The sequence below is a fragment of the Sus scrofa genome, chromosome 16 (genome assembly GCF_054392235.1).
Source record: "Sus scrofa isolate SSC_HxYL_T2T_F1_AM1 chromosome 16, Sscrofa_HxYL_maternal_Yorkshire_Landrace_v2.0, whole genome shotgun sequence".
In the NCBI taxonomy this organism is placed as follows: Eukaryota; Metazoa; Chordata; class Mammalia; order Artiodactyla; family Suidae; genus Sus; species Sus scrofa.
Window position 1 is genome coordinate 52,717,012 of NC_139398.1, and position 27,394 is coordinate 52,744,405.

At 41.3% G+C, this 27,394-nt stretch overlaps 1 long non-coding RNA gene across 1 annotated transcript in view; it reads right to left on the reverse strand.

The window, feature by feature from the left end:
• LOC110257213 (uncharacterized) overlaps window positions 1-18,028 on the reverse strand; it is a 149,495-nt gene extending 131,467 nt beyond the window's left edge. Inside the window, exon 1 of the long non-coding RNA XR_014831405.1 lies at window positions 17,929-18,028. This is a non-coding gene — a long non-coding RNA (uncharacterized LOC110257213). The remainder of the gene's footprint in view (window positions 1-17,928) is intronic.
• Between the last annotated feature and the right edge of the window lie 9,366 nt (window positions 18,029-27,394).

Consider the following 27,394-nt stretch of genomic DNA (forward strand, 5'->3'; position numbering starts at 1 on the left):
CACATTCTTTAAAAAGAGGCTAGATTTTCTTACTCTACTTCCCCACGTTTTGTGATTTTGATGTTCTTTTTCACATGTTCATGTTTATCCTTTTGCTGTTCCTTGTTGCTTTCACAAATAGATTTTTTTCTTTTTTGTTTTTGATCCATATACTGGCTTAAGTGATTAATTTCCAATTGTGGTTTCCTCCATCTTATTTTATTTTTTTCCTATTTAGAGGGAACCTTTCAATATTTCTTTTAAGATAGGTTTTGTATTGCTGTATTCTTTTCGTTTTTGCATGTCTGAGAAGTTCTTTATTTCTCCTTCTATTTTAAATGATAATCCTACTGAGTAGAGTGTTCTAGGTTGCAAATTTTTCCTTTTCAGAACTTTGAATATATCTTGTCACTCCCTTTTGGCCTGATACCTTTATGATGGTTCCCCTGTAATTAACTCTTTGTTTTTCTCTTGCTGCCTTTAGTATCCTCTCCTTATCCTTAAGTTTTCCCCTTTTTGTTATAATACATCTCAGTGTAGGTCTGTTTGGGTTCATCTTGTTGGGCCCCCTCTGTGCTTCCTACATCTGGATCTGTTTCTTTATTTAGATTTGGGAAATTCTCAGCCATAATTTCATTTAATACATTTTCAATCCCCTTTTCTCTTTCTTCTCCTTCTGAATCCCTATTATGCATAGATTGACACTCTTTATATTATCCCATAGATCTCTTATATTGCTTTCATATTTTTTCATTTGGCTTTCTGTCTGCTGTCTTGATTGGGTGATTTCCATTATTCTATCTTCCAAGTCACTTATTTGTTCCTCTGAATTATTCATTCTGGTATTCATTACCTTTAGCTCAGTTTTCACCTCAGCAAATGAATTTTATAATTTTTCTTGGATTCTCCTTACAGTTTCTAGTTCTTTTTTTACAGTAATCTGCATTGCTGTCAGTTCTTAACTCCTTCAGTATTTTCATTACCTCCTTTTTGAACTCAGTATCTGTTATACTGAAAAAGTCTACTTCATTGTTTCTCCCTTCAAGGGAATTCTCCTGTTCTTTTAACTTGGAATGGTTCCTATGCTTCTTCATTTTTCCTTATAGTTTTCTTATTTTGTGAGTTCAGGGTAAACAATTATATATTATAGTCTTAAAGTGCTATTTAGATGCAGGTGTATCCCTGGATGCTTGTGTGGGTTTACTTTTTTTTTTTTTTTTTTTTTTGCTGCTTTTGGTTTGGATGCTTGATGTCTCTTTCCTCAGTGTGTGCAGGCTGTTGTGCCCTTGATAGGGGGTATTCAGGTGCACAGCCTGTTTGTGCTTCCAAGGAGGTGGGGGCACTGGGTGGCACCTGCAGGTGGCACCTGGTCATCAGGCCCTTGGCAGTGTCAGCAATCCATGGGGAGGTGGAGGCAATGCCTAGTCACAGTGTCCTCAGCAGTGACATCAGATCCTAGGGTGTTTGGGGAGGCAGACAGTGGCTGACTGCACCCACCACTGGAGTCTGAAATGGCTGCAATGGCTTGCACCCACCTCTATAGCCTATGCAAGTGGTGATCTATTGCCTAAGAGTCCATGCATGCACAGAAAGAATTTCCTATGGCAGTTCTGCCCCTCCTTCTCTCACACACCCCAACAATGGCAATTTTCTTCTCCTGCAGGCCCAGGCCTCCTCCTGCACTCCCTCAACTATGGCACACTCCTTAGGTCCTTGGGCTATTTCCATGGAGCCAACTCTAGTCCTCTCGCCAGGACTGACCTCCAAAGCCCAAACCTCAGCACCCAACCCCAACCCAAGTGTCTTAAAGCTGTAGTGTGCAGTGGAGTGATACCAATTGTCTGTGAAGCTCTCTTTATGCTTCCACCCCCTGCCCCAAGACTGGCTGCAATGCTTTTTTCAGAGGCTTTGAGTCTCCCCCTCTGTCCCAGCTGACCTTCCCACCAGTCAGGAGGCCTCCCAGTGTGTGGATTCCTTTCCTCTTTAACAGATTCTTCCCAGAAGTGTTTGTCTCATCCTGATTACTTTTTCTCTCTTCTCTTTCTCTCTCTCATTTTTACCTTTTGTCCTACCCAATTAGGTCGATATTTTCTTGCCTTTCTGGAAGTCTGAGGTCTTCTGCCAGTATTCAGTAGATGTTCTATGAAAATTGTTATACATGTAGGGTTTTTTTTTTTTTTTTATGTATTTGTGGGAGAAGGTGAACTACTCCCCTGGCATCTTGATTCCAGCTCTCTGTGATTTGTTTGAAAAACTCCGGCTTTCCTTAAGGAAAACAACATAAAGATAGAGTTGTAACTGGTAAACGACACGCCCCAGTGGTACACAGAATCTGGCTGACCTGAAATACTGATCCATTTAATAGATGTGCTTAGCTATTACTATCATCCAGAAGATTCCAACAGCTTCAAGATTTTTGGAATTGATCTTACTTTTCAGAGGTAGTGTAAAAATTGGGATGAAGGATTCTCAGAGAGGGCCTCTCAGAGAGGATTTCTTAAAGAAATTACCATAAGTTGAATTAACATAATTTTGTGGGAAATAGCCCAGCATGATAACACCTGACATCAGACTGTATATAATAAATCAAAGGTCATTCACTATTGTAAATACTCTTGTTTTTTTGTTTTTGCTTTGTTAGGGCTGCACTTGCAGTACATGGATGTTCCCAGGCTAGGGGTCAAATCAGAGCTACAGCTGTCAGCCTTCACCACAGCCACAGCAACACGGGATCTGAGCTGCATCTGTGATCTATACCATAGCTCATGGCAATGCCAGATCCTTAACTTACTGCATGAGGCTAGGGATTGAACCCGCATCCTCATGGATCCTAGTCAGGTTTGTTAATTGCTAAGCCACAAAGGGAACTCCCTATTCTAAATATTTTTAATGCTGAGTGAAATCTAAGGATTTTCTAATCAGTGATCACTATTATTTTTTAAATATCCCATCCCTCTGTCACTGGGAAGTCAATTCAAGCTTAAAATCATATGCCTGAGCACAAAGTTTATGTATACTTAATAGTTGTATTTAAATATCATGATTATATTGTCCTACCTGCCTTAATTATCTAGCTAATGACCTTACTACTCCATTTTCATTTCCCTACAGCTCCCACAGTCTAACTCTAAAAGCCTACTCTGATTTGTCTAAAGAAATTCAAATGAAACTAATCTTTTAAAAATATGTCTCACAGAATATACAGTCAGTCATCCAATACATATTCATTGAATAAACATTTATGAAGCACCTCCATGCATCTACCACTGTGAGAAACACTAGGGCTACAAGGGAACGCAAAAGCGGACCTAAGTGCCACCTTTGTGGACCTTACAGTATGGGGAAAGGTAGGCATTAATCAAACACTCACAAAACTGAAGGTATCATTACAAAAAAATGTATGGTTCTTCAAGGGTATATCATAAGGAAATTTGAGCTAGGTTAGGAGATGATCACAAAGATAAAATGTGGGATGTCATCTGCTGGAGATGTAGGTAGTCACCAAGCAAAGGGAAGGGGAGAGGACCAAAGGGAAAACCTGGATCAGGGCAAAGGAACACTCTGTGCCAAGGGTGAGTGTGGCACTTTTGAGGAACAGATGAAAGGGCAGTGTGGCTAGAACACAGAGCCAGAGAGACAGGTGTGTGAGACAAGACTGCAGTGGTGGTTGGGTGGTTACAACCAAAAAGGGCTTTGTAAGCCAAAGAAAGGACTTTGGTCCTGATCTAAGAGGCAATGGGAAGTCACTGAAATATTTCAAAGGATACAACATTAAAACATTATATCTTCAAAGGTCCCTCTGGCTAACTGAGGAGAGAAGATTGAAGAGTGAACAAAAAGACCTACAGCTATTGCTGGAGTCCAGGCAAGAGAGGCTAAGAGATGATGGGAACTGTGACCAGCATGATGGCAATGATGGAGTAGACCTAGGGAGAGAAAGAGAGGTGACATTCACATTTTTGTGTTGTAGAACTAGATGGGTGCTGCTACCAGTCACTGAGGTAGGAAATACTAGAAGAGCAGACCAATTGGGTTTGGACAGGCTGAGTGTGACATATCTTCAAAGCATTCAATTAGAGATCTTGAATGTCATTTTGACATATGGGTCTAAAACTTAGAGGATACATTTGGATTTTAGATAGAAATTTAAGAAATATGGTGCCGTGGGCAAGAAAGAGATGAATCCCTGTATCAGAATTCCCTGGAGCTCTCTGGTTAAAATGTAGATTTAGCAAGCATCTTAGAACTACAGAATCAGAGTCGGTGGGAGTAGAGCCCAAGGAATTCTGATTTTTTAACAAGCACCCCAAAGTGATTTCTCAAGTACTCTATATTTGAGCTCCTTTGGCCTAGAAATAGAAGCATCTCTGAGAATCTCCAAAGATGAGCCTATAAAGAGGTACTGCAATGTGTTTATCTCCTTACTTATTTAAAAAATAATAATAAAGCCCAGATGTCTCTTTATAGCTGATTAACTGTCTAGATTAATCTAATTCACATAAAATTAAAACCCTAGATCCCCAAGGTCCACAGGAAGGTCAGCTCTGACTCAGCTAACTCATACTGGTCACCTCTGCTAGGGCCCTTGTCCTTTGTCTCAAGGGCTCCTACGGGTCAGTGTCTCCCAGGCAGACTTTTGACTCCCCCTTTTCCCTAGAAAGACAGCATTTCCAGTGAGCAAAATGTCACATTACCTTTGTTGAACAGGACATTTCAAATAAAATATTAGCAATAACAATTACCTCTAAGCCACTAATCCCCCTGAAGCTACTTTAAACCACCAAAGGATTTAAGGCAATTCCCTGAAAATATCTCAGGATTAATAGATTATGGTGCTGGGCAATGAAATGTATTGGCTCGTGCTGCCTTAAGTTTCATTATATGGTATTTTTACCTATAAAAAGAAGGTCATGACACAAACTGTTTCATATTCAATGTAAAAAAAATCAGATCATGAAAATATAAATAATAATAGTAGCAATAATAGTAATAATCCTGCAGCATGCACTGCACTGTGGGTATGGCTCTTTCCATGACTGGAATATTATTGACAAGAGAAGTCACTAGAAAATAAAATAACTCTTCAAATACTTATTTCCCTGGGTAGGCTGGCAATTTTATGTGCCCCACACATACAACAGAATTCTGGAAGAATGCCTTTCCTTGGTGGTACTGAAGGGACATGGATTCAAGTGGTTGTTCTTAACTCTGAGTTTTCATCACTCAGGCTTGTTTCCTTTGCCTTGGCTGAGTTTTCAAAGCCAGGACTGTACCTTATGCAAACAACATGCTTTCTAGGGAGGAGGGCGGGGGGCAAGGGGAAATGTGGTATGTAAGACACTTGCTCTTAGAATTGCTTTTGTGGATTTTTTTTTTTTTTACTTATTTAACAAATATGTGTCACATGGCTACTATTACCAGAAACCATGCTGGGATCTGGGAGATGAAAAATAAAGAATACAAAGCACCTGACTCCCAGAAGCTCACATGGTAGAAGAGGAGACAGACAGGTGAACAGAAAATAGCAGTGCCATAGGGGAAGGGCTACAAAAAGGCTAAGGAGGGGGCGTGAGACTACATAGGAGGGGCACCTGACTCATTCTGGGAAGGTCAGGACAGGCTCCCAGAGAAAGTGAAACCTAGACAAGGGCTTCCCCATCTCAGCACTTACTGACATTTGGGGACATAACTCTTTATCGTAGGAGTCTTTGATGTGGGGGGCATTGTAGGATGTTCAGCAGCATCCCTGAATTCTACCCACTAAATGCCAGTAGTTCCGTCCACCCAGCTGTGACAACCCAAAATGTCTCCAGACATGGCCAAATGTCTCTTGGGGGGCGGGGTGGGGACATCACCCCCAGTTGAGAACCAGTGCTCTAAACTAAGATTAAAGAGGAAACAGAAGTTATTAGGAAAACCAGTTTAGGGAGAGGGAAGTTAAGGAGGCGTGCCAAGCAGAACCAAGAATATATCCAAAACCCAAAAGCAAGGAGGACATGGTTAGATTGTGGACCTGGAAGAAGCTTGTCAGGGCTCTATCAGAAAGACAAAGCTGGAGGGGTAGGGAGGCCTGTCCTGCTATGGAGTTTGACTTTCCCTCCCAGAAACCAGAGCACCACTGAAGAGTTCTAAGGGTCAACATTAAGGCAGTTTGGCAGGCTGTCAGAAGTAAGGGAGGGAAGGTCAAGTGGGCATCCCAGTTCTTGGTCAATACTATGCACAGCATGTTATCTGCCATAGGCAATAGAGAATGGGCAGCATAGGACAGGCAGAGAAGTTAAGAAGCGCAGTTTAGACTGCTGTTAGACTGCTGTTAAGCAGAGGTTACCAAATATACACCTTTGTTGCTTCAGAGAACATTGCACCAGGAGATACAGCCTATAAAATGGGGGTTGATGAGGCTGCCGAAGGAGCATGCATGCAGAGAGAGGGAAGAAGAGGGGCAGAGGACACAACACTGAGATAGACATATTGACATTGAAAGGATGTTCAGTCCTGATACACAGCTTCTCAAGGCCAAAGAAGCCATAAACCAAGTCACAAAATTGGTCGTTTGTCTCTAGCTTCTGAAGTCTCGTCTTTCCAATCCACTTCATCTTCACGAACACATCTTTCATTCATTCCAGCTTACCCTAGTACTTTCATGTCTTTTCCCTTCCTCCCCTCCTCCCTTCTTCCTACAACATACTCTCCAGGAAAGACTTAATAAGTCCATTCTTCCTAAGGTAGGGAACACAAACAGAGCTTTAAAAAAAAAGTATTCCAGATAGACACACTTTTAGGGAAAATAAAACCAAGAGAACAAATACCTATTTGTGTTATTTTAAGTTCCTAGAAAAATATATGCTGATCAGTTTTTGCTGTATGGTAAAACTCAAAATTTCAGTGGCTTACAACAAATATTTATTTTGCCTGCTCCTGGATCCTCAGGTCAGTTTTGCTTCCGGCTAACAGTAGTTTTAGATTTGTTCTACAAGCCTTTCATTCTCCTTGGACCAGCAGCTACTGGGGACTTGTTCTCAGGGTGAATGGTAGGATTGCAAGAAATCAAGAGACATGATGCTCAAAAAGGTAAGATCTCTGCTCTTGCAGCACATCTGGTAGCATCCCCTTTGCCAAAGCAGGTCAATAGCCAAGTCCAACATCCATGGAGCAGAAAGAATGCTCTGCTCACAGAAGAAGACAGAGTAAGTCTTATACTGCCAAAGGCATGGGTCTTAATAACAGGTGACACAATCCAATCTACCAAACACATGAAAAAAGTACCTTGGTCATTATTGCCCTTTTTCAAGGGGTTTCCTACTCACAAGCTGGACACAGTAAATTTGTGCTGCTGGTCAAAGTAAGTGCCTCAAAGAGAAAGCAAAATGGATGAATGAGGTCAGACCCTTCTGTGCAGCTGAAAGTTCACCCAACAACCACATTCTAGCCTGTAATGAGGCAATAATATCTCATGTTTGTTTTAGGTCAGCATAAGTAAATGCATAGTAATTAGAATGTTAGAAATGGCAATTAAGCCCAAATCTGTCCTTTTCAGAGATAAGTAAACCAATGTCGATCAAGTGAGAAGATTTGCCCAGTGTCCCCAAGTTGGTCAGTGACAAGGCTGATATCCTTGCCCAGTCCTCCTGACCTCCCTCCACCATGCTGCTCACTGTCCTGGGCAAGTCTCCCTGAAGCACTGAGTCAGGCATAAAACTGACGCAGGAGGTCAGAATTTCCACATAGAGGCTGAAGGCATCCACATCCTCTGGCAGAGGTGCTTCTGCAGTCTATCAGTGGTGACTCACCTAGTGTTTATTTTCTAGGCAGCATAACATACAAATGAGTATCTCTTGTCATCGATTCTCCAAGGAGAAGCTGAACCCAGCCCTTTGGGATTTCATCACTTGCGATGTAGTAAGTGGCAGGGTAGATGGTTTAGTTACGTTATGTCCTTACATGACAGATGGACAGCATATATCTTTCCTTGTGTAAAAATGTCACTGCAGCAACAGATACAGTTGGTGGCTAAAAATGGAAAGTGATGCAGATTAGCTTTAACCTAAGAGGAGAGATAGGAACTCGAGTAAAATACACTGACCCACTTTTGAGAAGTGGGTCTCCAATCCTGAAAAACTACTGGTGAGCAAGAGGGGGAAAGCCAGAGCACCAAGAATCTGAAGTATTTCCAGGTGGCCAATGTTTAATTTACTGTAATTTTTTAATCTATCTTAAAGAAATGGGCTTGAATTAGAAAGGCAATGCTGGAGTTTCTGTTGTGGCACAATGGAAATGATCCCTCACTCAGTGGGTTGGGGATCTCACATTGCCATGAGCTGTAGGGTAGGTCACAGAAGCGACTTGGATCCTGCATTGCTGTGGCTATGGTGGAGGCTGGCGGCTCTAGTTCTAATTAGACCTCTAGCCTGGGAACCTCAATATTGCCGTGTGTGCAGCCCTAAAAAAGAGTCGGGGAGTAGAAAGACAATGCAACTTTTGTAGTTTCCTATTTAAAACAGATTGGAGAGACTACAAATTGTAACCAAAGGATATTCTCTCTCCCTTACGGATTTTCTAATACAATTTAAAAAATACAATCAGAAGCCCAAGAAATCCCTTACCCACCAGTATAAGAGTAGATGCATTAGTACTTTCACATACTAGTGACATATTCTGAGTGATCATAGTAAAGACATATCACTTTTATTCCATTATCAATAACTAAGAAAGTATAAGAGAAATATTACACAGACCTGGCATTCTCTAGGAAAGTTCAGTAACAGGACCTGGATGGAGCAAAAAAGATGAGAGGAAGGAGGCCAACTAACATTTTTTCCTCCTTTCCTTTCTAAACTCCTGAACTTTTGTTACTTATGGTGTCATTCATTAACAATAATAATTTACAGTGATGATACTAATGACTCAGCATTAACATTCTAAAAACAAAGTTGCCCCACTTTATGCAAACTCTATCTTGGGGTGATATTTAATGTCTTAGTAATGTTATTTCACTATTTTCACTCACATTTTATTGCTTCTAAGCGTAACATTAAATAAGAGAAGGTTGAAATGTGACTATAGATGTTCTTAACTAAAATAAAGAGATAATAGTCTAAATTTTGAAAATGGACAAACGACATGAGCAGAGGGGAAGTAAGTAAGGGAAGTAACAAGACAGTGTCTAACTTTATAAGAAAAGGAAACCTGAAAACTGAAGAAAGAAGCTATTTGTCATGCAGGGGAGAAGACACCTATCTGGGAGCAGCTAAAATGTAGCAGTATGTCATGCTGACCTGGGTTGGGCAACAGGAGCACTCCAACACACTGCTGGAGAAGGGCACATAGATACCCAGAGGCAGAACTGTGTTCAACCCAGGCAGTCTGACCCTAAAGCTACATTCATGATTAGAGTAGGATGCAAAAATAGGAGAGATACTCTGGAATTCAGGTTAAAAAGACTATTAAAGGATAAAACGAAGGTGGTGAAGCAACAAAGGTATTTATAGAGTAAGGGAGGAGAGTCTGCAGTAATTTCCATATTCATGATTTGGATCACAGAGTGGATGGTGGTGTCATTAAGCAAGAAAGGGAACACACCTTCTCTTTTCCAGAGGCTTTCAAGTATCCCAATAAATAAAACTACAAAATGGATAATTTCTAGGATGCCACAGTAACTTGCCACTTGCATCTGTATTGTTTATTCACCAAGTACGACTGTTGACAACTGGTCTAACTTTTCAAGACTTCCTATATATTTTTGTTACATTGTTTCTCAATAATTGTTTCTCATGACTCAGCTGTTGGGGACATAGCTTCAGATAACTGAAATGATAAGGTAGCTCTCTCCTCTTCCTGTGACATCAGACTGCCTTAGACATTTCTAGATGAGCAATGGAGATGTATCACATGAGTATATACAGGGAGGTAGGCAGGAACAGGGATGTAGGAAGAGAAAAAACTCTGCTCCCATCAAATGGAACCAATGGCTTAATCTCTCTAAACAGCAGTTTCACCTTCAGTAAAACAGAAACCTTTACAATTACCCCATAGAGGGTTGTGAGGCAGAACAATGCAGTGGAGGAGCATCCTATATATGCTTAGTTCCAGGCTCAGAGATGACATTTGCTAGAGAGGGTAAGCCAGTGGTTCCCAACCAGTATGCTATGTCATGTCTGTGAACCTTAAATCTTCCTGGTGCTCTGCCAAATCTTGATCTGGGTACGAAATTGCCTTCTGCTGCAACTTCCCATCTGAGCAGACAATTCAGACAGTTAACTGCCTGATGGAGCATTTTGCTGAGTAGGTTGTGTTGCAAGATGTAGAACTGGGAACAATTTTGTCACATTACACTAGGTAGGAAAGAAAGCAAGAAGGTAAGTCAGCATCAAAGGGAAGACTGTGTCCTAAAATAAGAAAAAGCTTGACTTAATGGTTGGAGGTAAAATATATAATTGTGAGGGCACATACACTAAGAGAGCGGCATTCTGCTGAGGGGAAATCTTTCAAATGAAAAGTACGCAATTTTGGAAAAATCTTTATAGATTTTGGGAAATGTTTACATAGTAGTAATGACTACATTTTAATTACTGCTTAATTTTAAGTTTGAGTCTTTAATCTTTTCAGTTGTGTTACCCACTTTTTCAGTACCTGTAAGTTAAGCCTAAACTAAGAGGTTGAGAGTGACTGTAGAAGGTACTCACTGCCGATTACATAGCCTTAGTGTGGCAATGCTGCAGTCCCAGCTAAGAAAGCCTGACTCTGAGCCAGGGTTTTCTCAGAAATCCTGTATGTAAAGAGGGACAGATGTTTCTCCTGCTACACAGAACCTGGAGCTCAGATTCCCTCGATTCTGGCTTCATCTTCTGCAGAGGGGAAATCTTTCTGTTCTGAGCAGTACCAGAAGGGTCCACGACAGGAAAGGACAGGCTCTGGATAAAGCAAGCATTCTATCATTTGCTCAGTTTTTCACCTTAGACTGCTGGGCCACACAGCATCTCTGCTTTCTTTTCTCTCATATTCTTTTTTTTTTTTTTTTTTTCCCTTTTTAGTGCCGCGCCTGAGGCACATGGAGGTTCCCAGGCTAGTGGTCAAATCAGAGCTGTAGCTGCCGGCCTACACCACAGCCATAGCAATTTGGGATCCAAGCCACATCTGCAACCTATATCACAGCTCATGGCAACGCCGGATCCTTAACGCATTGAGGGAGGCAGGGATCAAACCTGTGTCCTCATGGATGTTAGTCAGATTCATTTCCACTGAACCACAACAGGAACTCCAGTTTCTCTCATATTCTTGAGACCCAATGTGCCTTGCCAACAGATAAATCCTCCTTTGTACCTTTAAAATGTGTCTATTTTTTTATAATTTATGTATTCATCTCCTTTTATATATATTTACTACATTTACTTATAGTATATTTTATAGTACTTCAAATAGGTTTCATTAAAACATAGACCCTCCATAAATTCAGTGGTTCCATTAGCTACCTGAATATCATGGCCAAACAGTAAGAGAATATATACAATTAGATTCTGTCTGGATTTTTTTTTTTTTTTTTTTTTTTTTTTTGTCCTTTTGCCATTTCTTGGACCACTCCAGCGGCATATGGAGTTTCCCAGGCTAGGGGTTGAATCGGAGCTGTAGCCACCGGCCTACACCAGAGCCACAGTAATGCAGGATCCAAGCCACGTCTGCAACCCACACTACAGCTCACGGCAACTCCGGATCCTCAACCCACTGAGCAAGGCCAGGGATCGAACCCTCAACCTCAGGGTTCCTAGTCAGATTTGTTATATTGTCCAGTCAATACATGCGTATGGTTTAAAAAATCAAATATCTCCAAAAGACTTACGACAAACAATTGTCTACTCTAATTTTCTACCGTTTTATCAGTGCTAGGTGGTAACTAATAGTTTCTTTTTATAGTAGGTGAGTTTCAGTTCTCCCAACCATCACCACCTCTCCTGTCTCCCATTCTCCCAAAGAGTCACCCACCAGTTTAGAAGAAATCAATTAGCATAGACATAGTTTTGCTTATGTAAATACTGTTCACTACTGAGTCAGGTATACTATGACTGAATTTACTTTCCTGATCAACTTTTCATTTTTCCTGAAAATTCTAATTGTCTTACTTGTTCAGTTGCACTATTTGTAATCCACATGTAATTACTAAATTCTACTCTTGAGTGTTCCATCCTCCTAGTACTTTTTCCTTAAACCAGTACTGTCCAGCAGAAATTTCTGTGATATTGCTACTGCCTGGTGTAGTAACCACAAGCCACATGTAGCTACTGAGCACTTGAAATGTAGCTAGTACAACCTTTTTAACTTTTAAAATTTTTAATTGGTTTGTTTAATTCATTTACATTTAATTATTAAAATAGTTGAGTTAAAGTCTTTCATCTTGGAGTTTCCATCTTGGCGCAGCAGAAATGAATCCGACTAGGAACCATGGGGTTGCGAGTTCAATCCCTGGCCTTGCTCAGTGGGTTAAGGATCCTGTGTTGCCGTGAGCTGTGGTGTAGGTCGTAAACGTGGCTCGGATCCTGAGTTATTGTGGCTGTGGTGTAGGCAGCGGGTACAGCTCTGATTAGACTCCTAGCCTGGGAACCTCCATATGACAAGGGTGCAGCTCTAAAAAAAAGACAAAAGACAAATAAATAAATAAATAAAAGTCTCTCCTCTTGGTATTTGTTTTGTATTTATCACATTTGATCTTTTATTTCTCCTTTACTGGTTTCTTTTAGGTGAATTGATTAGGTTTTAATATTGACTTCTTTTATATACGTCTTCCTGACTTTATTTCTCTAGTGGTTGATGTAGAAGTTACAATACCTTTAAGTCATCTAAGACTACCTTTAAACAGTATCGTCTTGCTTTATGAACAGTGTAGGAATCTTAACAAAAGCATGGGTTTATTTCTCCCCCCTTGTGCACTTTGTGCTCATGTTGTTTCTACATTTTATTTTAAATCCCCACAGAACATTTTAATTACTTTGCTTTAAATAGTCAAAAGTCTTTTTAAACAGTTTCAAATCCTGTATAAGTGTGCACACGCATACACACACTAAACGATAAAAGTCTTTATGAATACTCCTAAATAATTCCTTTCTGGTGGCTCCTTTATCTTAGAGCTTTGGTGCTCCATCTTGGAGCCTAGTTGGTTTTCCAAGTCTTGTGTGCATGTGAGATAATGGGGAAATAACAAATACCTAGCTCTGGCATTCTTTGTAAGAATTGGGGCGGGGGGGTTAGGTTATGAGGATTGACCTCTCTGTGCATGAAAGTTAGGACAGTCTCACTATTTTGGGCTTTAGGCCCAATGATATTCCATAACCGCTAATTTCTGCCAGCCCAAAGAGTCAACCATGTACATTTCTTCTCAATTAATCCCAGATTCAGGAATGTCACATTGGTAGCTTGAAACTGACCACATTGGTGTACCTCTGCCACAAAAATCAGTAAATGCTACAAATTAGGGCTTCCTTTCTTTTTTCTTTCTTTTCTGCTTGATTTCTCTTTCAAAGAGCTGGTTGTAAAATATTTACCATCACATTCACTGCCTAGACCTTACCACCACCTTTCTACTGCACCATGACGCAGAGAAGAACAACCCTCTCTGGCCACAACCCCCAGAAACACCTGGGCTCTGCCTCCCCTTTCCTACTACATCTGGTGCCTTCCTTCATATGCTGGGAGCTCATGCTCCCTTCGTCTTTGTCCTTGTGAATTTAAACACTTTTTATTGCTATTTTAGTGGGGCTTTGAGAGGAAGTGAATGGAGACTGTGTGGCTAATCTAATCAGCTTTACTGTTACCTTTTAAATGTAGAGAGTTCAAAGAAATAATCAACTTCAAGAACTCAAGAAGGCTTCACAATGAGTCAGGTCTAACACCCAAAAGTTCTAGTAACCTCAAATGGATCCAAGTGAACTTTGAATATTATAGTTAAGCAAAAAAAAAAAATGAGGATGGGAGTTCTCGTTGTGGCGCAGTGGAAATGAATCCAACTGGGAACCACGAGGTTATGTATTCAATCCCTACCCTTGCTCAGTGGGCTAAGGATCTGGTGTTGCCGTGAGCTGTGGTGTAGGTCACAGATTCGGCTTGGATCTGGCAGTGCTGTGGCTGTGATGTAGGCCAGCAGTTATAGCTCCGATTAGACCCCTAGTCTGGGAAACTCCATATGTTGAGAGGGCAGCCCTAATAAGCAAAAAAGAAAAAAAAAATGAGGATGATGAGAAGCTGTTTTTCACTTCCAATGAAGAAGAAAACTGGTCTTTAACTGCAGCATAAGTCATTTAGATGTCAGTAATTTGATTCAAGTTAACATCTACTGAGCGATTACTATGTGCTATACAATATGATGTGTGTTAGAGAAAAAAGAAACAAGGCAGACATACCCTTGCCCTCACAGGGTTTACAGTGGAGCAGTGGAGACAACCAAGTGATTTTAAACACCTCTACAAGTATGATACATGTTACTCTAAGATACATGGTAGATACATGGTACTCTAAGAACATACAAGGAGGAGATTTAATGTAATCTGGTGGCCAAGGAAGACTTCCCAGAGAAAAAAGATGTTCTGACTGAGACTTGTAGAAGAAGGAATTGCATATCATTCCTGTGTACAAACAGAGGTCCCATAGCTTTTTCAAACAAAGATGAAATTTATTAAAGAATATTAGGTAACCTCCAGGTAGGTCAGAGAACCAGGCTCAAAGGTCATGAAGCCATAACTAAGGCCCACATTAAACCATCAGACTATTCTAACAAGAACCCCCACTGCTGGTGTAGGCTGAGACTCAGGCTCTCCAGTGGCACTGCTGAACAGAAGTATGACAATGTCTTACTTATATTGTCTCTCTGCCATCCTTGCCAGAATGGCTTTTTCTTTTTTCTTTTTCTTTTTTAAATTAGTGTTATCATTTTATAAACTGAAACCTCAGAAAAGGTATGTTTCTTGCCAGGGCTAAGTTAACATGAGTGTGTCCTAGGCTGAGAAATTGAATTTGACCCATCTACTTTTGAGTTTCAGAAATCATAACACGGGGAACTCAAAAACAGAGTCTATGTAAAAGGTGCTTAATGGCCAAGACGCATAGAAAATGTCAATCCCCAAATGCCACCATCACTGGATTTCTAGTGGTCCTGTTTGGATTAATCGAAAAAACTACCCTTGATAGTGGACCTACATTGTGTATGAGGATGGCTGGAGCCGGCCAAATACAAGATCAGTAGCTGAGATCTGGCTGATGGCAGTGGAAACGAATCAAGGAGGGCAGATGGGATTGCTGTAGAAGAGATAAAATAGGAAGGACTTTGCAATGGATTATAAGTGGCAAGTGATTAAGGAGAGAGTTAGAGTTGGTCCCAGTTTTTGGCTGACTAAGCCCAGTGATGGTAATACCTTTTACTTTAATAGGTAAGAGCATCTTAAATGGGAGTGGAGGGTAGGCAAAGACGTGAGAAATGAGTAGGATGTACTCAGTTTGAGATACGTCACATGTGAGGGGCCCAAGGACAGGTATATGGAGATGTCAAGGCAAGAGACCTGGGCTGACAACACAGATTTTGGTATTGTTGAACTCCCTCTCTCTCTCTCTCTCTCTTTTTTTTTTTTTTTTTTTCGGTTTTTAGGGCCACACTGCGGCACAAGGAAGTTCCCGGGCTAGGGGTCCAATCAGAGCTATAGCTGCCAGCCTAGGCCACACCACAGCCACAGCCACACAAGATCTGGGCCACATCTGTGACCTACACTACATGGACAGAATCACCCAAAAAGTGTAAGTGGTGATGAGAAGAGGGTCTAGGATATATGCTCAAGGACTAGCAATTTACAAGGGATGGGTAGAGGAGAAAATGCATGTAAAAAAGACAAAAAGAAAGTGACCACAGAAGAGGCAGAAACCAAAGAGGCGCAGAGTCAACAAAGAGCATGGTGAAATCCCCTTTCCTTGAGATGTTTAACTATTCTTCAGAATAGGATAAGATATTTTGTTTTTTCTTAAATCTGAAAGCTATGGGTTAGGGACTGGTTGTTCTTATAGGCAATGCTTTTTCTTTACGTCTTCAGGGCTGTATTTATAAAGCTAGTGCTGACAACCATGCCAGTGGATTGTTTGGTGTGGTTTGTTTTTGGTTTCAGTTTCAATTCCAGTTAGTTTATTGGCTTTCTCCCCACCCTGCAAAAATCATATTTATCTCCCTGATTCAGGTTGGCACTGTCCATGCCCAATGACTAGCAGCTGAGAGACAAGAAAAATGAAAGACAGAGAAGGTATGTGGTTCTGGGGCTCTGTGAGGTCAGAATTAAACGTTGAGAGGGTTCAACACTTCTCGAAATATTGGAAGACTAAGAAAATCAGGAGGACTGGATTGATTGCACCCATGGCTTCTGTGAACTCAGAGAAGCTGCTCAACTCTCCTGTAACACAGAGGTCACTTTGCAAACGTAAAATATGACTGTGTTCTCTTGGTTTAATGAGAGAATATCCATAAGCACAAGCTTCTTAGAGCCAAATGGAAAAATATAAAAAACAAAATTTTGATTGCTATCCTTGGAACGAGGGTCTTTATAACTGATGTGTATAAAATACAAAAGTAATAATCTCATGTTATTAGGTTATGTGAACCAAAGACTGGATATAGAAGGTCAAAATGAGCTATTTCCCATCTGTCAGACACATTAATAAGTTCAATTAGAATAGCCTATACACTAGGAATATAAGGACCCTGACCTTTTTAATCAGTTATCACATAAAGCACAGAATGTGATGTAGCTTCCATTCTGACTGGATAATTACATGAAATTTAGTATCTCTCAGTTTTCATGATTGAAGAGATTTGCTAGAATTTTCCAAGCCATAATTTCCACCTAACACAAACGTTAGAGTTGTATGTTTTACTGCACTTTAGGGGATCATTTCTAAGCTAAGAATTTACCAAAAGCATTGGGAAGTGTCTGGTCTTGCAGATTCCAGAGGAGTTTACAACATTCTTTCCTGACTTCCTCACCCCTGAACACTATTGCATTTCATATTGATTAATATTAGCAATATCTTATTAATACAATTTTGTCTTATATTATGCCTTTATCCGAAGGACTATATACACTAAATCAGCAAGTCTCATAACAGCTAGAAGAGAGAGAAACTATATTCTTGATTTATCTGAATAGAAAAGCTAAGAATAGAAAATAAGTTCCTTGCATGTCCTTTGTATACTGATAAGCATCATGGTGCTGGTTTCTTTATAAAGGAGAAGAGGTTTCACAAGAGAAGGATGCTGAGGTAGAGGTCTGGAGACTCAGTTCCTCACTCTGGCTTGGCCACTACCTGGCCACATTCCTGAGGGCACCAAGTCAGACAGACTCCTGTGAGTGCTGCCTGCAGGCAAAAAAACTTGATGCCCCTTTAAATACGTGTCCAAAATTTAGCAGGAAGGCTTAGCACCAGGTGCAGGAAGAGAGAAAAACAAATGCATATATTCTAGTCATCAAAACAAAAATGTGCAGTTTCTTGGTTCCATCCTCCTACAAGGCAGTTTTATGATCTTATTTGGCCTCACAAGTGCCTCTTGAGGTTGCCGCATCGCACACCCATGAAGCTCATCTTCATATGCCTTCAAACACCCACACAGCATGCAGAGGTCTGGTAAACATAATTCACTGCCTCTTTTCACACCTCCAGGGATGGATTTATCATTCTCTATAGGCTGCTACCCCAGGCAATGCCCAGGTTGCACTATTTCCCAGTCCAACTTTGTCTGAACAAGTTAACTTAACCTCACTGGGCCTCGTTCTCAGAGATTTAAAGCTCGTTTTAACAATGGAAGCCCAATATCTTGTTGGGCTGCGCCCCACAGGCCTGCAAGGCCAGTGCTTGCCCAGCTTCAAGACTGAAGAAAGAGCCCCAGGTTCAACGAGAGAGACATCAGTGGTTTAAGGATGGGGGGAGCTTACTCACCTGAAGTAAGATCCTGGAGTGACACCCCACTGTGTGCAGCAGACAGACAGCAAGCAAAACAGGGTGACAAGCTTCACTCTCCAGAGGGGTAGAGAAGATTGCCAGTTATAGGGGGAATTGGCTTCAGGTGGGCTCATTAGTTACCAGGGAAACCAGCAAGGAGCATGCCCCTTATAGCCCCTTTGACAAAAACAAACACCAGCTGGGGCCTGGTCATGTGCACAGGGTATAAGGTGAAGCAGGTGCCAGTGGAGCAAGGGACATACAGGGAGAAAGAGAACAGCCACCTTGAGTGACCTGACCATATACACATGAAATACATAATAAGAGCATGAGGATAAAAGGAGTCACTGGAAGCCTACTTGCTCCCTTCACTCACCCACCCTGTTGTTGCTCTTAAGCTGTGGGAGGAAGGCAAAAAAAAAAAACCTCAAATGGTCTGTGAAGCAAAGCTGGAAACCACTGAACTAGATTAATTCTAGGGTGAATTCCAGCTCTCACATTTTATAATTCTGCTCGATATGGTGAGGAACTTGAAATAGATAGGAGAAGGGACAGGAAATAAATGGAGAGTTACACACTGTCACACATTTCGCCACCCTTAGCCCATTTGTCCCTGGACGGTGAGAGCAATCAGAGCCAAATGTATTCCCAGTGAGGGAGGGGAGAAAGGTAGGCAATTCCCTCCTCAAAGATAAGAAGGAGAAAAACCCTCAGAAAATCACTCCTAACGTCTGGAGGAGTTGACCTCCCAGGAACCCCTCTACTTCACTGGGGGTGGCTGAGCATCTTCATCTAAAATCACTGGAGTTGCAGAGAAGTGGAAACTGCTGGAGTATAGAAACATGGAGAGGAAACACGGGGTCCCTGGCACAGCAAGGATGCGTGAGATTCCCCTGCAAAAGATGCCTGGGCTTAAGCCATTTTATTGATAACCCTCGAAAAGATCCTATACACAAGACTCTGTAAGATGGACCAGGTGGTACATAGTCTCCAGCATGGCCATCAATAATCCCGCCCATCTCTATAAGCACCTCCCATCAAGAGGCAGAGTCTATTTCACAAACCCTTCACCATTCTCAAAGGGAGACTTTCCCCATTATTGTCACAAATCCTGAAATTCTGTCATTATTCATGCACTCTATTGTGTTGGCATCACTTCCTCTCTGAGGATACTGAATTCCAGCAGGGGTTACATACAGTTCCCAAACATCGTAGTATGAATGAGTTTATCAGACCGTTCCGTTTTTTGCCAAAAGTGATCAGAATCGCTTCAAAGTACAGTAACAGAATGTACCAGTTATTTATTATTTATCTATTGCTGCATAGCAAATTACCTCAAGCCTTAGCAGCTTAGAAGAGTACACTTGTATTATCTCACCGTCTGTGGGTTGGGAATCTGGGCATGATATCCCTGTGTCCTCTGCTTCAGCTTTTCTCATAGGCTGCAATCGAGGTCATGGCTGGGATGGAGTCATCTCAAGAGCTGACTAGGGAAGGACCCACTTCCAAGTTCACCTGCTTGTTGGCTGGATTCAGTTCCTCTCTGGCTGTTGGCCAGAGACCATGTTCAGTTCCTTGCCACCTTAGGCCTCTCCAGAATGGCAGCTTGCTTCATCAAAGTATGCAAGATGAGAGGGCAATGGAGAGACTGCCTGTCTGTATTTTAGAGGTTGGAAGCAAGTCACTCCAGGGGAGGGGATCCCACAGAACCTCAATACCAGGAGGTGAGAGTCAGTGGGAGCCACATAGGGGTAGGACAGATTCACTCAGGACTCACCTGCTCACCATAAGAGCCTCGAGATGCAGTGATCCCAGGTGTTAGCAATTCACAATTATCTGTAAGGAAACTGTTTTAGAGAAAATCCACAGGTGTCCCTTCATTCAGTGCCATCTCCATTCTTCCCTCATGGGGCCGTATTCCTCACCAACAGGTAATGCAGGGTCTTTGCTTCCTTTTCTTCTACTATCTTTGTCCTTTCCCTGATAGAATAAGCATGCTAAATAAATAAATAAATATGCTAATAAGCATCAAAATCTCTTTAAAATTAAGAAGTCAAGGAAAATAATATTGTAAGAAAATACGTAAATAATACATTGCCTGTTTTCATCATCACTAAGTCCATTATTACATGTCCAACTACGAATGACACAGACTATTATGTTTAGAAAGGCAGAATGAAAACTCTACATTGTGAGTTCCCATTGTGGCTCAGCGGGTTAAGAACCTGACTAATATCCATGAGGATGCAGGCTCAATCCCAGTGGGTTAAGGATCCAATGTTGCCATAAGCTGTGGCATAGGTTGTGGATGTGGCTTGGATCTGGCGTGGCTGTGGTGTGGGCCAGTGGCTACAGCTCCGACTCGACCCCAAACCTGGGAACTTCCATATGCTGCAGGTGCACCCCTAAAAAGACAAAATTAAAAATTAAAAAAAAAAACCTTAACGTCGATCTTCATTCTAGTCAAAAATAATACGAGAGAATGTAGAGTTTTCTATAAAATTTAATCATGCAAAAAAAAGAAACAATTTTAATAGTTTCTTGCCCTTTAATGATTTTAGTGAAATGTTTCCTTCAGAGTACAAAAGCTATGCCTCAGATGGAGGCAGCAAAAATATAGAATTATTATATTTGTGCTTCAACCCATTTGATCTTTTTAACTTTTCTTGGCAGATGATGTAATCTTATAAAAGTCTTTTTTTTTTTTCCTATGTGTGTTATAACAAGACTAGAACTAGAATATTGGTTCATGCTTTTCCCCTAAAAAGCAAAGAACTCTCACATACTTTCTCGTTGGAGACAAACAGTATTATCTTCACTTTTCAGATGGAAAAAGACCTAGCGAGTGAAGGATCTGGACCACAGCCCCACAGTGGGGAGGAAGAGAGTAAAAATTCCAGCTCAGAGTTCAGGGTCAGAGAGCAGAGAGGCTGCTCACCCAGGCAGGGCAGATAAACACGAGGGAAAGGTCATGTTTGCTTCTGACAGCCAAAGGTGTGCTGGAGGGAAGAACTGGACCCACACAACTCCTGCTTCTCTCTCTGTAGCTTCTAATCACTTCTCTTTCCTATTTAATGCTTGGAAAACTTGAAGTGAGCTCAAACCTTTCAGCACCAGGCCAGCTCACCCTTCCATACCCACCACCCCCGCACTGAGCTCCCTCTCAGCAAAAGTGTGGCCCCAGGTCTTTCTTCAATGGATGTTTTTATCTGAACAAAACAGAGTCTGATCCCTAGAAGATGTATACTTATTCTAAAAAATAGTTACCAACAGCAAATTCCAAATTCTATATATTCTAAAAAATAGTTGCCAACAGCCAATTCCAAATTCCATTGAGACCACCCCACCCCAAGACAAACCACACAAAAAGTTTATTGGAAAACAGTAGGTGCTCTTGCATTCAGAAGAAAAAGGGAAACAATCTGTTTTGAAACATCCAACTTGGGTGCTGTGTAGTGTGTGATCTCATCTAAATGGCTCTCAATTTAACATGTAACTGGATAGAAATTCAGGAGATTCTTTTCATTTCCAAAAGATATATTTATTCTTTAGAGACACATTCATGGTTTGCTTTTCCATAATCATTTCTGACGTATTACTTATCAGACTCCAAGTTCCCTCAAACGAGGGAATTAAACAGTCAGTCTCCATTAGAAATGCTATGAACGACCACACAATTTTAAAAACCTTACTCTAGATACCACAAAAAGATTCATGTTGTAGAATCATTGTTTCACAGATTAGAAATGTTACAAGCTCTAATTATTAATATAACTGAATAAGGCAATGATTAAAAATCATTATCTATACAAATAAAAACCATGTAATACTTTGCACATAGATAACATCTTTCACTAACAAGGATAGAGCAGTTCTCTTCACGCACACACAAATGTACACATGTACCAACCCAAACACTCATAAACCTCAAATAGATTGAACAAAAACTCTTTATAGAAACTGCAACATACTGTGCACTGGCATCTCTAAATTAAAACTACGGTTTTAGACAAATACCACCTAGTGGCCCAGAAATGAGGCATCAACCAAAAAAACTCATGTAGGTTACACTAAGAAACAGAGAACACATCATTCATCATATATTTTAAGGTTTCTAATCTGTCTTTACTTGCATGACTCTTCTTTACATTGATATTTTCCCTACACCAGGAGGAAACAAATACAAACTGCAGCCCTGTTTCCACTCTTCTCTTTGTAGCTCATGGTATAAAAGAGCCTCTCCTCCCACATTATGAGACTATAACCCACAGCAAAGCTGATTGTGGGTCAGCCTTCCTAACATTTTTGTGAGCACTTGTGGGTTCTAGAAGAGAAGGGAGTCCTTGTCCAATGTCATCTCCTCAGTGAGGCCAACTTTACAACACTTATTTTAAAACTGCAACACCCCTTATACCTCTGATTCCCTTCTTTTGCTCTTCATGTTCTTATTTCCATAGCACTTATCATTTTCTAATAAAGTGTGAAGGGTTGCAGAATATATCACGCCAAATATACCACTCTGGCATAAGGATTATTTTAAGCTGAAGGCAGTTGAGAAGAAACAAGTGTAAGAAAAGCTCACTGCCCCTGCCCTATTTGCCTAAAAGCAAGACAAAAATTTATCCCCTTCCCTCTCCACCAGGAAGGACAGTGACCTGAGACAATTACCAGAGACAATAATGACCTGAGGCAATTACCAGCCCAGAGACAATACCAGATAAACCTACTTAACAAACCTTCCTAACAAGCCCTTATCTTCCATTTGTTCCCCCATATATTTATCTTCCCATAATTTGCTGCTCTAAAAACTCAAAGTCTGGAGTTCTCGCTGTGGTACAATGGGTTAAGAACCTAACCTAACATAGTGTCCACGAGGACGCGGGTTTGACCCCTAGCCTCGCTCAGTGAGTTAAGGATCTAGCATTGCTACAAGCTGCTGCGTAGGTCACAAATGTGGTTCAGATCTTGTGTTGCTGTGGCGTAGGCCAGCAGCTGTAGCTCTGATTCAACCCCACGCTTGGGAAATTCCATATGCCACAGGTGTGCCCCCTCAAAAAAATCCTCAAAAGTCCTTTCCCTTTCTCTTGTCACTACTCCAAAAAAATATATATTATTCTTTGGTTAAGATGCTATACAAGCCTAGGATCTAACGACTCCTTTAAGTTACTCATCACTGAATACTCTCATATGTATGTGTGATGCATAGGTTAATCAACTTCTGTGTGTTTTTCATGTTAATACATTTTTTGTTTGTTAATCTGTCTTTTGGAAGCCTGATTTACAGAGCCCTAGCCAATGAACCAAAGACAGAAGAAAAAGAAATTTTTCTCTCCCCTCCAGCTGGATAATCAAACTAATTTATTAGATTTATTATGTACTGTTCGTCTCTTATCCACTAGAATCCAAGACTCATAAAGTCAAAGATCTGGGCTTGCTTTGTTCAGTCATATTTCCAAAGTGCCTAGAACAGTGCCTGGGGAAGTAGGCACCTAATAAATGTTTGTTGAAGGAATGAATGAAAAACGTTTCAAAAATGACTTACATTTACCAGTTCTTCCAGCTTCGGGTTTGAAACTAAGCATCCAGAGCAAAGAAATCATAATATTGCTAAGACCCCGACTTACTGCCTAGAAAGGATTTATACCTTGTGCTGGGTCAAAAACACTCCACCTGGGCGAAAACAGAAAGAATATAGACAAAAGTGAGGAAGGAAATCACCAGACTGAGACAGAGTCAATTTAGATCCCCTCCTTTACCTCCTCCAGATGGCAAACTGTCTGCACTTCCCATTACTTGACTATTTCCCTTAAAGACAAACTATGTTCCATTCAGAGAAACCTGTTAGCAGAAGCAATTACTGTTTTCAGAAATAAAGTTTGGGGTTTTTTTAAGTAGGACCAAAGAAGAAGTAATGATGGGGGCTTAGAGACAGATAGACATTTTTCTCCCCCCCCCCCCGACCATTCCCTGCTCTTTCTTTTTCTTTTTTTGGTAAATGCTGGGAAGGATGAGTAAAAAATACTAAAAATAAATATGAAAGCAAATAAGGTAACATTCTTTTATGGGTGTAATAACATAAGGGTAGACCTGAATATGTATCATATATATTTATTATTCCCTAAATTTTTTTTTTTTTTTTTGGTCTTTTCTAGGGCTGCACCCTCAGCACATGGAGATTCCCAAGCTAGGGGTCTAATCGGAGCTGCAGCCTCCAGCCTAGCCAGAGCCACAGCAACGTGGGATCCGAGCTGCGTCTGTGACCCACAGCTCACGGCAAAGCCAAGTCCTCAACCCACTGAGCAAGGCCAGGGATTAAACACGCAACCTCATGGTTCCTAGTCAGATTTGTTAACCACTGAGCCACGACAGGAACGCCTATTCCCTAATTTTTGTATTATTTATAAGGTTTTTAAAACATGATTATATTTTTTCTTCTTCCCACTAAAACAAAGATTAGTAAATGCCTCAAACAATATCAAACACAAACTATCCCTTCCTTGCCATGTCCAATATGGTAGCAAACACAGTTTTTGGTGGTAATTATTATGAATGAGTTAAAAAAGAACAAACAGGAGTTCCCATCGTGGCGCAGTGGTTAACGAATCTGACTAGGAACCATGAGGTTGCCGATTCAGTCCCTGGCCTTGCTCAGTGGGTTAAGGATCCGGCGTTACCGTGAGCTGTGGTGTAGGTCGTAGACGCAGTTTGGATCCTGAGTTGCTGTGGCTCTGGTGTAGGACGGAGGCTACAGCTCTGATTAGACCCCTAGCCTGGGAACCTCCCTATGCCGCGGGAGCGGCCCTAGAAATGGCAAAAAAAAAAAGAAAGAAAAGAAAAAGAACAAACATCTTTAAGAGCAGAAGTTCTGTTGTGGCTCAGCAGGTTAAGGATCTGGCATTGCCACAGCTGCGGCACAGGTGCGCACAGACCACAACTGCAGCATGGGTTCAATCTCTGGCCTGGTAACTTCCACAGGCTGCCAGTATGGTTAAAAAAAAAAAAAAAAAATTCTTTAAGAGAATATAGGAAGATGGAGAACAGCAAAATAAAAGTACCGAGATGCAACTAAAAAACATTAGAAGAAGAAGGAGGAAGAATCACAGAAATGAGACAGGCAAGTAAAAGGTTATCCACCAGTTCTTGTTCAAATAGTTTGGAAGATTAAACCTTTCAAATATTACTCTCCAATAGGAGATAATCCTTAAAAGGGTAAGTTGGTGAGAAAAATGGGGGTGAGCCCATTAGATTTTTTCAAAGCTCAAAAGCCAAATTTTATGAAAGAAAACTCATTTGACGGAGCTGATCTGGAACACTTTCTATTAAGCGCTGGTGAGAGCTGTTGCTGTGACATCTGACAACACTCAATCATGACTTACGCAAAGACACCAGCAAAGAGCACTTCCCGCTCCCGGCACTGACTTTCGGGCCACACTGGAGGACCACCTCCCACACTTCATCATTCCCTCCTTATTGCTGGCCTCCTTGGGTTTAGGGCTAACAAGTTAGCAACTCCGCCGTTGGAAATCTACAGCTCAAGGTTAAAAGCCATGTGCTTTGTGACTAACTGGGCACAAAGTTGCTCAGCTCTGACTGACTTTCCAGCTGCCAAACAACTTTCCCTGGGGAACATGAAGGCCATCTTAGTCCTGTGAGGGAGGGGGAGGCTACTCAGTCACCAGCAAGGATCAGTTCTCAGTAGTTCCCTTAGTCTTCCTGAACTTGTTCCTGACCTTGTCCAGTTATTTTTAATAGACTGTCAGAAAATGTGCTGAAAATTGGAGGTAGTATTTATAGACCTTAGATGAGCCAGTTTCTTCTTTACTTGTATTTATTCCAAGAAAAAACTCCTGGTTTGGTAGTTATTTTTTTTTTTTCCTTCCTCAAGAAAAAAAAAAAAAAAAAAGCCTACTTCCACTTGTATGTACTTTGAACTGAAAGACCCAATGGTTTATTTTTCTACTGACTCTCAGAAATGCATCATGGGTGTGAATAAATCTGAGCTCTGATCTGACCTTTATCTTTACAATATAACACGAGCACAATAATAATTTACAGGGCTCAGTCCTAAGTGTGACATTTCAATGAGCCAGGTAAATATCATTACCTGCAGCCAGCATCCCACCAGGATTCAGACTGTGAGGCAGGTGGGTGTGGGCATTTTCCAGAGAATCATTAATTTGATGACGGGTACGACCCTGAAATCAGCAAAGGTTTCCCTCATCAGAGTTATGTTAACAAGTGCCATGTGATTTAAAAAAAAATCAAAACCAAAGGCAGGGGTGCGGGTAGGAATAGGCTTTCATTTAGCTGAAGAACAAGAAAATCTCCAGCCCTAGCTATGTCAGCTTGACCACTGAACAGCCCAGGTGCATGAGCAACTGCTCTGGGCTTTCTTCCCTCCAGGTGCTGGTAGAGGGGAGGTCAAGGAAGCCAGACATGTTATGAATGGAGCAGAGTCCCCAGGGGGCTGGAGGTTAGGAAGGGAGAAACTGGGGAAGGAGAAACAAGGAAATGGCCTCATGGCCCTGACTATTTTCAAACCTCAATCAACATATAAATCATGGAAGATTTCTGACATCCAATCTCACTGTGCTCTAGGAAGGCAAAGGTGTCGAATGTCTTTCTCCTTACCTTCCCAAATTCCCCCTGCTACTGAAGCCTGACTTTCCTAGACAATATATCTTGTCACCTGATTCAGTAGGTCACTCAGGTATGTTTGCCACCTTTCCCTCCTCTGAAAATTGAAACCTCTTGACTTGTAAGACACCAGTAGGCAGCCCTCAGCATGGCTGAGACTCATCAGATTCTTTTTTGAACAGAAAGGAAATGTGGAAACCATTGAGCTAGCTGAGAATATTTCACAATTTATAATACTTATATTTCTTTCTATGTTTGCCTATTTTTGTCATATCACCAGGGGTACATAGTCACTCCCACTCTTCCCATTTCTTGAGAGTTTATCCTGTCTGCCTCGTAGAATGAGGCAGGCTGGGACCTGGGACCTGGGACCCTTTGCTTCAGTGCTTACATCTGGACAAATATCTCCTCAAGCAACAAAATATAGAGAAATAATAAGGGACTAAAAATAGCTGTGGCCATGCCCTGTTGGGGCAAATTATGGACAAGATACAAAAAGAACAAACACCCAACAGCCACTTCTGAAAAGCTAGAAGCAAAAGTGAGTTATTGCACCAGTACCTCGCACACTGCACCACCAAGGGGGTGGGCAGACCACCTAAGCCACCCCTTCAGCCCAATCCCAGGGCCCACCTCTGCCCTCATCCCATATAAAGAACCAGCTTGCCCTCAATCAGGGAGCAAGCAAAGGAACCTCTTATTTTTGCTCCCAACAGCTTCGGCAGGAGCCCAGTAAAGCCTTGCCTGAATTTCTTGTTTGGCCTCTTATCAATTTCTATTGATTAAGGAAGGCCAAGAATTCTTGTCAGTAACAGTTATCCCTGGA